The 12,850-nt window shown below is 38.9% G+C and overlaps 1 protein-coding gene across 1 annotated transcript in view; it reads left to right on the top strand.

The window, feature by feature from the left end:
* Window positions 1–2,491: 2,491 nt before the first annotated feature.
* The window catches only part of sema3b (sema domain, immunoglobulin domain (Ig), short basic domain, secreted, (semaphorin) 3B), a 71,367-nt gene continuing 61,008 nt past the window's right edge, over window positions 2,492–12,850 (top strand). The window contains exon 1 of the mRNA XM_085145678.1: window positions 2,492–3,044. The gene's annotated coding sequence lies outside the window, so the exon portion shown is untranslated. The remainder of the gene's footprint in view (window positions 3,045–12,850) is intronic.

Below are 12,850 nucleotides of genomic sequence, written 5' to 3' on the forward strand. Positions count from 1 at the left end.
AAACTGCAAACTAACAAGGATGAAAAGACAAGAAACAAACAAACAAACAAAAACTTGAAATGAAACATGGTTAACAAAAATTCCTGCCCAAATCTTTACATCCATATCTTTCTGGCCTCATAAAGCATATGTTGTAAAGATTTTAAAGGAGTTTAATATTGTGTACTTTCAAAGAAATGAGGCCAACATTTGCCCCACAGTGACACTGACCTTCAACCCTCATGAAACCCTCAGCAAAATATCTTCGCTTTTTCTTCATTTGATCTAATTTACTATTATTATTTTTTTTTTTACAAGATTTTGTCATTAGATTATGACTGATTGAATTATGAGGCAACAGTGACCTTTGACTAGCAGGTTTTAACCCTATAATGCCAAATGTATCATATTTGATACAGGAGTTTATGTGAGTTTTTGAGACTTCTGCATCATCACTGTGATTTGTTTTTCTCTGAAAACCCGAAATAAATTGTACAATCCATCTCTACGCAATAAAGTAAAAAAATGATTAAATACAGGATGTAGCAACGACAAAATTATATGAAACAAATTCAAAATCGTAAATGCAAATTATAAATATACAATGCGATAAACACCAAAAATAATTTCTTTAAATTATTTACTGGGTCAGCCTTCACAGGGTTAATTAGTTCATCCTGTAGTCCAAGTAAATGTTTTTATTAAATGTGACGAACTGAATCTGTTAATGGTGTTCAAGCGATGTGCTTACCTGAAAACAAACAAGTCTTTGCTGCCAATTAATCCTATAAAGGTAATGATGTAATGCTGGCTGGTGTTTAAGATTTAATGTATAAAATGAACTGTTGTCCAGGCTGCTGGTTTCTGTCTAAAAAGTAGAAATACTTAGTTAAACTCAGCGCAGCTGCATTAAAACTGATTACAGTAGAAAGACAAAATCAGCATCAGCTAAATGGGGGCACATCTGTTGATACCACATCATTATAATCTTTAGCATTTGTCAGCTTTCTGTGATTGCATTGCCTCATTATCACATCACACTCGGTTGTGTTTTGTTGTCTAATTTGTTTCGTTTTATTCGACAAACCGATTTGCAGATTTGCATTTGAGTACCCACAAAAACACGTGTATACACACTTGTTCCCCCAGTGTGGACTCTCTAAGGACCTGCCATGTGTGTATTACATGTGTGTGATAATGAAAGCTGCTGACTGGCAGTTGTGATTGGCTATGTAAGCAGCCTCTAGAGATGGCTGTCCGAATGGTGCCAGCTAGACGCCAGACAGACTGCACAGCGTGTTTGTGTGTGTGTTGTGTGAGGCTGTTTGCATGCAGTTGTGCGTAGATGAATGTACCATCAGCAGGTGTTTGTGTGTGTGTGTGTGTGTTAATGAGAGTGTGTATTTGTGTGCATACGTTATGTGTGGGCTTGTGTCTCCAGGTGTAAGTGGGAATGCCCATATTGCCAGTGTCTACATAACTAATACAGACGTAGACACACACACACACACACACACACACACACACTGATACCATGCTGCATCCAACTGTCTGGAGCCTGATTATAAATACAGTGAATTAGTCCATGTTTTTTTGTCAGTATGTCCCCTGAGATGTAGGTTTCCACTCAGGATGTTTTCCCTTTCTCTTTCCTCTCTGGTTTTTACCTTGATATAAATATTAAAACAGGGCTTTGGTGAGGAGTGTGGTTGTTGTATAAGTAAATCATTAACTTTAAGTGTAGACTCAATGGTTAACAAAAAAAAGAGTATTATTTAGTTTCTCTTCCTCTTCTATATTTATCATTGTGCCCCTGAGATTCTTTCCACTAACAATTTAGCGATTAGACAACACCGACGTGTACATCTTCCATAAGTGTTAGACAGCGAGGACTGGAGATAACGAAAAATTCCCAAGGGTTTAAGTGATGGCCGTGGCTGATTTGCACAATCGTGTTGAGATTTAAAATGAGCCTGGGCTCGTTATTACCAGAATTTCACCAAATATTTTTAAAAGCCTTCTGAGAGAGCATATTTGGGTTTATTTTAACTTAATCGCATCATCTGAAATCATGACAACAAGGATTGAGGATTTGATTATTAAGGTGTCATTGTTGAATTGAAAAGCTTTGACCAGTTTTTAATTTTCCGCCCACAAAAGAGCAACAAATTCGCAAAAGAGCAGTGCACTCACGGGTGAGATGTTTAAGATTGTGTGACCCCCGCGAGGGAACTTCAAACTGAAATGAAATCCAAGTTTTAAGTGCACCCGTATCTCCTCTCGCCCTCATCCTTATCACTACTACATCAGGCAAAAACTTTGCAGGATCACTTAGACGCACAAACACAAAGATCCGGCTCAACCTTTGAGGATAAGGTGTGCAGTATAACAACGGTGAGAAAAAGACACTGTGGCTCGTTGACAGAGCAAGGGCGACTTTACCTCTGGACTGTGGCAGAGGGAGTGGCATTAAAAGAAAGAGGAGGGTGTGAGTGTGACAGGGAGAGCTTTGCTTTCACGCCTTGCTGAGCAACGAAAGAGTATCTGTCACAGAGAACACGCCAAAAGACAGAGTGCAAAAGTTAGGGAAAATAAAAGAGACACACAACAGAGGAAGGGAAAGCAGGGGATAGGGGAACAGACAGAGAAAGAGTTGGCTGAAAGCAGCTTCTGTCTTCTGTCCCACCCCCTGACTGTCTTCCCCTCCTCTCTGCCCGGACGGGGAAAAGGAAAAAAGAAAAAGAGTGCAGGGAGAGAAAGACGGAGAGGGAGCTCAGCCACGCTTGCTCTATAGCGCAGGACTCAGGAATTCCAGGACCTTTGGAGTTGTGAGCTCTCACACACACACACACACTATCACACGCACGTGCTGCTTTTCTCGTGGTGATACAAATCGAAACAAGACTGAGAAAGGGAGGAAAAAAGGAAAGGCTGACAGCAACAAAAATTAAAAATTAGCTATTTCTTGTGGACTATCTGACCATGATGGCACCTGCCAAGGGGAACGTGGCTCGGAGGGACTGAGGACTGAAACGGGACACAGCCAGAGGAAGCTGCTGATGAAGGTGAGGTTTTCATGAAATGGCACAGTCCCTGAAACTGAAGCATCTCCCTTTGTCCTTTAGACAGAGTCACTGTTTATATAACTACAAGTAAAGTATTTACTCTAGAGACTCTGATTTAATGATAATATGATATAGGTGGGATTATTGTTTTTATTGTACTGCTATTTTTTAGTCATTTTTAAAAATTAATTAATAAGTAATAGCTAAAAGATACTTTAAACTACTGTTAAGTACTGAGGCTGGGGAATGCCCTGTGTAGGTGTTTGTACTGGAACAGATCTGAATGCGTGTCCACTCTGCTGTATTTGTGATTTCATATCTGTGTTAATCATTAGGGTGAGTTCCATGAGTAACGCAATAATGCTGCTTGATGGTGCGTGCGTGCGCGTGTGTGTGTTTGGACATATTGTTTTCAGAGGAAGTGAGAAGGTTTTTTGGGCATGTCTTTAATTGGATTTGATCAGTGGGCGATTCATCTGAGCATAAATCAGGAGAGGAAAAGAGTTTTCACGCATGTGGGAGTGTCTGTTTGTTTTGGATGTTTTATTTCCTGACGGTCCATCAGTGGAAGTGGGGGATTTCGACTGAATTATTATTGCTTTTGCAGGAAATCTGGCAGCACTTATCAGTAACATTGAAGTTTCTGGTTCAAATCGAGAACATGATAAGGTCTGATAAGGCCTTTGTGCAAAGTTTAAAGCTTTGTGGTGAATTAATAGTGACTGGAAATCACTGCTGCCATTGGTGCTTTTACACTTGCTGTCCCCTCTGACCTTCATCCCACCATACTCTTCTGCTTTTGTCCTCTAATCTCATTGACTTCTACCTTTTTTGGGTTTTTTGCAGTTTTCTACTTTCTTCCACCTCTCTCTTCTTTCTTTATCTTTGTCTTTTTAACTACACCGTAAAAAAAAAAAAAATCCTAAAAAAACAGTGATATTCTGGCAGCTGGGGTGCCAAAATAATACCATAAAATAACAGAAAATAACTTTCTCATGGAAATATGGTTATTTTCAGTAATGACAATACAGTTTGTTGCCCTAATTTTACATGGGATTTTGCCTTTTTCAAGTGATTTTAAACATTAAATTAGGAACAATTTAATGTGATTAAACAATGAAATTACCTATAAACAAGGTCAATGAATGTGGCAATATGAATAATAATACTTAAATGTACAGAAATATACAGTTAACAGTTTAAATAATAATGGATTGCATTCATATAGCGCTTTATGAAACCCTCAAAGCGCTTTACAGTTCCACTTTATAATTCCCCTCTGGCCATCACCAGTAGGTGGTAGGTGAAGCGTCTTGCCCAAGGATACAACGACCGAGAGTGTTCGAGCCGCGGCTCGAACCGGCAACCTTCTGATTACAAGGCCAACTCTTGAGCCACGATCGCCCTAAATAACAATAATAATAATAATTATTTGATGTAATGTATGTAATGTAAGTTTATAAGAATCATTTTATATATTTTTCCATAGCATTACATTTGAATTTAACAGTTCGATCTTTCAAATAATGGACAAATATTTGTGAAATTATGATGCATTTGTGAATGTATTTTAACAATCTAAATATGCATATGTACAGACAGATACATTTAAAAAACAAGAAAATTATGTTTTATTACATTTACAGCGATTTTATGTTAATTTACATTTGAAATGTAAAATCACAGTATATTTATGTGAAATTAATGATATTCTAGAAGAACAGTACACAATACACAGTAAAATACTTTTATATTACATTTTTTTTTTACAGTGTATTCATCTGCCTTCATAAAGCTTGTTTTATTTAACTGCAGAGGCCTACTTTTTAGTATTCTTTCTCACTCAGTATCCTTGGTATTTTGCGTGTGAGCGGGTGTATACGTGTTTTCAAGCTCACAGGTGTGCATTTTGTCTGTCATTTTACCTATTCAGTCCTATAATCCGTGGTGTCACAGGTCTTTATAAGCCCTCCACCCCTCATCTTTTACCTGCATACTAACCCTTCCATTACCATACCATTAAGCCTACACACAGTCTTCGTCCAACTAAGTGATCATTTTTGAACTTGTACACACATTGCTCTTGTGTTTTTGTGATGTCTAAGTCGATAAGCAGTAGTTTAGTTATAGCTTAGCCAACAAGTGCGTCTTGTTTAAACAGAGGCCTTGAGTTGACGCAGGTTGAGTTAAAAAGATGTTTTATGACAGAGAACCTGTTTAGCCGTCTTTGCTTCAATGAAGGAAAAGAGTATAAAGCCCTCTTTTCTCTCTTATGGGAAGTGGACATTGAACTCAAAGATAGCACCCACTCGCTTACGTAAAAGCGCTTGCCTAACGCCTGAGCCAAAAAAAAAGTTTTATCACTTCCATGTTTGCTTCCATGTGTGCATTATGCAGTTTGGTGCGCGTTAATGTTGGTGTGCTGAGCCGCCAATGTTGTTCACATGATTGACTCTGGGAAGGTGTGAAAATATGAAACCTCTATGGATTTAAATAAATTATGTTGTTTGCAGCTAAGGGTAAAGTTTTGCATATGTCTTCTGCATACTGGTAGTCTAAAGGGAAAATGCTTTACAGAAACTTTCTGTCGCAATACCACAAATGCCCACTGTGGACTGCAAATCGCAGTCACAACTAAGTGTTCATTGTGGTTGATACAACAGTGAATTGTTTCGGGATGTGTTGTGTGAGGGAAGCGAGGGTGCCAGACATTTCAAGCCTCCTTCTTGTGTCTGCTTGAGGTTAGCTATCCCTTTCTTAATATACCAAACTCTCTAAATAAACTGATCAGGTTGCATTGTTGGTAATTCAGGCATGGGAGAAGAATTTGCCGAAGTACTGAAATATTTATGTTTATGATGGACAAAAACTGTCCATTTGGGCAGTGGTTGAAAACCAGTCACTCAATGCATTAGTCAGAATTCTCTGATTTGCACTCAGTTATTTGTTTATCAGTGTGATAACATATACTATGGTGAAAGCAGATATGGAGTGATACTTTTGTGACTAGGCCTTTCACTTTAAGGAACATACAGCAGTCTAGTGTTTGTGCTTTACCAATGTGTAATATAGGTCCAGTGTTGTGGTGAATTAAGTAAGTAAGTACACTGTGCATGCCTACAGGGGTGTTTAAGTGATCATCCAGTGTCAGACATGCTTAAATATTGTGTGTTCCCCTGTTAGAAAAGAAATGTTTTAAACAGTAAAGATCCAACCAGACTGAATACAAAAGCTTGAAAAACTAAGTACATGCATGCTGCCTGTCTTCTTATTCAAACATCATGTCAACCAAAAGAAAAAAAAGAAGAAAAGGAGTGTTTGAGTCATCACAATGAACGGCCAAGTCCAATTCAGCTTAGAAAATTATGGATCTGCTTCCATAGTATCCATTGTGTGTTCAAAGACATTATTGGAGTGCAAAAATAGCTTGTTGAAATGGCAGTTATGCTTTGCTTTGGTGGCTTGTCTTGATATTGAGCAGAAACATTTCCATAGTTGACAAAATCTTAATAAAGTGTTGGACAAAAGAGCTTTCCATTCAAAACAAAGGAAACTGGTTCTGTATTGAATTTGTTAAAGACTGTGATTGGTTATTAAGCTGTTAGCTGAATCTGATGAAACATTTGTCTGACTGAGACAGACAGAGGCAGACTCTGTGAAGAACCTCTGAAACGCCGTCTCTGCTCACAAACTAAATGTCCTGCTGGAAAATGTAGTTCTCAAACGTCCTCTCTGTTTGCACAGAGTAGATTTAAATCTGTGCAATTTAGACTCTTTCACTTAGACTGACTGTAAACTGTATACAGAAAACTTACAGACTAAAAACAGATATACTAATAGAGATAAAAGCGTGGAAAATCTTATGGAAAAAAACGTAATAATAATAATCATAATAATAAACTAATAATGATTTAACATCAGAGTGCACAAAATGTATTTAACCTAGAGTTCAAGGTGGGTTTGCTGATTGTCTGCTGATGAATCGACCACCAAGGTAACTGATGGTTAAGGTGGTTATACACTGATCAATTGCCACACCTTAAAACCCATTAACCCCTATCTCAACCCTTGCTGAACAGAAAAACACATTAACCTTGCTCTTAACCTTGTGCTAAGCTGGAAATATCTACCAGGTCAGCGGAAAGTAGGTAATAAATGTATAAAGCAAAAATATAAGGATTAAGATAAGTTACAATACCTATAGGATATGTCTGTGTAGGACATTGCTTTCATAGATCCTGTTATTCTGGCTTGTTATTCTATCACGTGTTCTCTTAATGTGTATGAAGTAAGAAGAAAACTGGACCTGATGAGTCTAGGTGTGTGAGAAAGACAGAGAGGCCAGGCAGCGATGTCTTTGTTTGAAATATTCAATGAGTGCCTCTGCTCTCTTGAAATATTGACTTTTTTCCCATATAGCCAGAGGGGACAGGCAGGAGAGGAGGTTGTTGTCCCATTCAAATAAAAAGCAAAAGGCTGTTAGCATCAAACTTTTATCAGCTTTTCCTTTTATTATTTATTTTATTTTTTCCTTTTCAAACCTTCTAATTAAACATGATACCAGCCCTTAATCTGAATGCAGCAGCTAATGAAGGGTGTAATCTGTGCATGTGTGTGAGAAAGTGGGAAAGAGAAAGTCTGTGTTTAGCTCTTAATTCAATTTGCTGTTAGCAAATATGGACATGTACAATATGTGGAAATTTATGTGTCCTTTTTTTGTGTGCATATCAATGTGTGCTGTGTGTTTGTGAAAATGAGCATATTACAAAAATTGATTCTAAGTGTTACTCTGTCTCCTGATCTTCTCACACGTCTGAAAATTGCTCTTTTCTTCTACATCAGCAAACATTTAGTCTGCGACTTACAACACTGCTGAGGAAAGAGCTCAAAATCTCCTTTAACGGAAACAGCCATTGTAGTATGCTTCAAGTTAGTTAGAGTCCTTCAAGTATATGGTAAACCATATAACATTACATAGTGTGCTTTAGAAATGGATTAGTGTTACAATTATGAGAGTATGAATGCCTATGTCGTATGCTTATTGTCGGCTGCAAATGTCGTTAAAGTTTAATATCACAGTTTACCCAGTCATATGTGCGTCAAATGAAATATGTGCGTTATAACACATAGACAAGAGATTTACAAAAAATATGGAAATTGTGGAAAATGATCAAACTCGTGTTTTAAGGGTGTCATTTGATATGTGTGGCTAGCCTAGACCTTAACGGATGGCTGGATAACAAATGGGTTGAGCTTGAGGTCAGCGAGGATAGTTTCCCTAATTCATCACTTTGTTAAAAAGGTAGATAAAGCATGTAGGTACCTGATGTTCTTGAATGAAGCTCCTAAAAGATAAGACATTGTGCACAAACACTCAACGCACAGCATTTGTTTAACAACTATAAGCTAAAGGAGAAAAAATAAACCCAGTAGCGCCAATATGAAAGGATCGACTTAGAAAAGTAAAGTAAGTCTAAATAAGGTTAATTAAGATCAGAGTGGAGTTAATTAGGTTTGCCTGTGTGCACAGATGTTGCAGATACAGGGTGGTTAATGGGGCCGTGGCTCTATGTCATCAGATAAAAGGAGCTCACTTATACACCCTGATGGCCTAAAGTAAAGGTTAGACTGGGGACAGCACGGTCAACTCACAATCAGTAGACGGCTCAAGACAAAATGATGTATGATCCAGCCATATGTTTTTCTATTGACAGTTATAAGGACTAAGAAGTTAAAAATCAAAGAATTAAAGTTCTTCGGTGCAATCGATTTGTTAAAAATGTGTCCGTAGGTTGATTGAGTAACATATTTTTCATTTAGATTCCACTGGGTTAATGGTTTATTATGCTGTACTGCTTTCCTCTGTCAGATTGTTGTACTTAGTTCTGCAGAGTAATGGACTCCGAATTACAGAATTACATTTTATACTAGTCAAATAGTTGAGTATCAGTCATTGCACCATTTTGTCAATGAGCGCAGGAGAAAACCTGCATTAGTCAAACACCATCTGATCCAGTCTGCCTCAAACACTGAATATACAACATTTTAACTGAACAATATAAGCTCGTAATGTATTCTCTAAAACCCAACATCCTTCCCTCTAAACCTTCTTCCAGAGTTACCTTTCCTTCTTTTATGGCCTTATCCTTTGATTCCCCTTCTTGTACACACAAACACACACACAAACACTTGCTGTCCCTCCTAATTTCCTCTTTTTCACAACATGCTCCAGCCCATCTATCGGTGTTGCAGAAGAGCCTCTTGTTTGCCAGACTAACCTGTAATTGCTCTCTTGATTTGTGTAGCTGTGTGTATGCATGCATGGGAGAGAGCGTGTGGGTCTGGACTCCAGTCCTGTCCTGTCCTGTCACCTTGAGCAGTCATGCAATTTGGAAGGTGAGGTGGAATTAGTCAGCTTTACACAGGAAGACAGGAAAATAACGAGTTTCTCACCTTTCCTGTCACACATGCATTATCACACACACACACACACACACACACACACACACACACACACACACACACACACACACACACACACACATACATACACACCCTTACAGTTTCAGGAACTCTTTCTCTCTCCATACATACACACACACACGTTGGAGTGTCCCAGCGGAGTGCTCGAGGGGCTTATGCAGAGGATTTTGCTGTTCTGCAGTGTGCCTGTCAGATAAGGGAAGGAGATGCAGGCATGCCTTGTGACACAAGACTGAGCGTGAGCAGTACAGCCTCTTCTCTCCTTCCCCTTTCCTCTTTAACCTGTCAATCAACTACCTGCCACACTCTGCTGCCACTCGTGATGATACCACACGCAGGAACCGTCTGGCATCTCATTTAGTAAACTCATGAAAAACACACACACACACACACACACACACACACGCACGCACGCACGCACGCACGCACGCACACACACACACACACACACACACACACACACACACACACACAGGAGGGGATTCTCCTGAGTTCCCTATTTTATCTGTGTCTGATTGGCTGATTTGGTTTTGGGGAATGACTGCACAGCAATCACCAGACTGACATATAACCACACCTATATTTTAACATTGTAAACAATCCTAATGACCGTACTTGATGATAAAAGACAGACATTTAATTTTCAAATGACTATTTTTGGCTTTTTTTAATCTCTTTGTCATTCCAATGATTATTTCATCATCAGACTCTTGCTCCTTTGTACTCGCTCTTCTCTTCCATGCATTCTCTCATACACCCATACTGTTTCAGGCTTCTTTTACCCTTTCTCCTATATCTACCCTTCCTTCTTTACCCTTTCTCTCAGCCCCCCTTCTCACCACCTGTAATCCTGCTTAACGTTATTCTGCAGCTGCTTGGGATTGCAAATACAGCATCATAAAGACATACCAAGTTTGCATATCTGTTGCAAGGATCTGTTTATGCCACTGTTTTGGGAGAGGCTAGTTGCCAGTGGTGATGTTGGTACATTAATCCAGTCCATGGATAGCAAGAAATTTGCGCACTGTCACTATTACATTATCATCCCTATATTTCTTTTTATTCTTCATCACTCTGTTCTTGGATTTCCCCAAAATCCTCAGTTCTCGGTCTCCGACCCAACAATGAGAGGAAGGTTGTTATGTTTTATGTGTGTTATAACTGCAGGATTAATCAAGAAATAGTTATTTTTGTTATCTTGAATAGAACTTGAAAAGATTAAGGATATCGGTTTTACTACAGACCAGTCTGTCTTGGATCAGTCTATTCTTGGCTTATTGTTTTTACACTTTTTAATAAAAAACTACGAAGATATGAAACAGCTGGGAGGCTTGCAGTGAAGGGTAGATGGAGTGCATCTATTCTGTCACTTGGCTCATTCATCTACTTACACACTGGGGACAGTGAGTGACTATGAAAGATACTGGGCTGACCATTGGGAGCAATTTAGGATTCAGTATGTTCCCCATGGACACTTAGACATGTATACAGCAGGGACTCTAATTGAACTGCTGGTACTGAGATTAGTGGACAATCTGCTCTACCTGAACTAGAGACGGAATATATTTGCTATGTAATTAACATTTTTTTTGGATAATATTCAAAAGCAGGATATATTTTTGTGTGTGGTAGACATGTACAACCCCCCCACCCCACCCTTGTCTCTGTTGGGATTTAGTGCCCAGTCTTTAATTGAACAACTGCAATTACATATACTGTAGGCTCGGTGGGAGGGTCTTGCACGTGCTCTACAGACATCAAAATATATCACCGTTCACCTCTCATAGTTTCAGCTTTCTCAGGTTCTCACAGTTTTCTCAGTGCGCAGCAAGACGCACGCTGATCTATTCTGTTTATTCTAGCTTCGTACCCTCTTCATATTCCATGGAAACCCTCCTTTCTACCGATGCCTTGTCCTGTCTCAACTCGTCAACCCACCAACGCCCCCATGTCTACCATCACCACCCTCTTTACCAGCACCATCCCCCCAGCCCAAGCCTCTTGGCAGCTCCTCCAGGCAGGCTAATTGACTCACTCCCAGGAGGGGGGGATCATGCCACATTTCTAATTTGGCTTCCCCTCCTCCAGATAAAAGCTGCATACATCCATTCTTCTAAACCCCCCTCGCTTAAAGCCCTCAGTCTCTATCAGTGTACCTTATCTCTTCTCTTCAATTCCCTTTATCTCTAAATTTTTGTATGTATTTATCTTTTTTACAGTTATGTTAGTTTAACTGAAAGACAAAAAATGAAACAAAATAAAAATATATATACCGTATATTCTTTTTTTGTTTCATTCATTTTTCTTTTAGTTAGCTGTCTGATCACTAACAGCCTAAAATACAGATATTATAGACAACTGAATACATAAAAGGGCAGATTGAGACACACACACACACACACACACACTCATAGAACACAGCACCCCGCCTTTGCTCACCATGGGGTTCACCTTCAGAGAGCCTCCATCTTCACAAACTGCACCTGGGGACTTTGATGGGCGTGTTTCAGTGTGTGAGTGTGTGCATGCACATGTGTGCCTACAAACCAAGCTTCACCCGGCTAACATGCAGACTGATGGAGAACAAAGATGCTTTCTGATTTCCAAAATCTGTAGAAATAATAAAAACGTCTTCGATTTCTACATTAGAGAACATAGCAACATATTAAATGTTGTGTTATTTATCATACAGTGCATTGGTTGTGCATCCAAAGCTCATGCTTTTGTTGTGTGTGCATACTCATTGCACATAGCAGAAGTGCTATGTGACCTGTTTGGTTTAGAGTAAGAGCTGTAGCTGTCAGTGAAATGGTGTTTTCAGATGTACATAAATTTTCTTTCAGGTACTTTTGCTGGATGGTTGGAGTCAGCTTGTGCTGTGGAAAGGACATTTGACAAGAAGAGAATTGTTACCTACAGTGCAATATGTGGAAAGAGTTTATGCCTGCTCTACATATTTTCAGAAGAGTGGAAAATGCATTCCTGCTCCCAAATAACAAGGGAGATTTGGATGGGCTAATACTTTTGTACTTTTTCTCCTGCTATGCTTTTTTCTCTACACCTAAAGTTGCATGAAAGGCATATTTTTCATTTTTCCTCCACATATTTACTATAACATACAAATAATGAACACCAGACAAACATAAGTTGTAATGGGCTGAAGCAGAACGATGTTATGCCATTCTCCTTCACCCCAGAAGTAGAATGGGCCGAAACTTTTGTTGTGAAATAGTTATTATGTCATAACAAGTATTTTATTATCTTTATGGCTTGACAACTATAGTAAAAAGAAAGTGGGAACCATTTAACAGTTGTTGTTGTTT

The sequence above is a fragment of the Neolamprologus multifasciatus genome, chromosome 20, assembly GCF_963576455.1.
Source record: "Neolamprologus multifasciatus chromosome 20, fNeoMul1.2, whole genome shotgun sequence".
NCBI lineage: Eukaryota > Metazoa > Chordata > Actinopteri > Cichliformes > Cichlidae > Neolamprologus > Neolamprologus multifasciatus.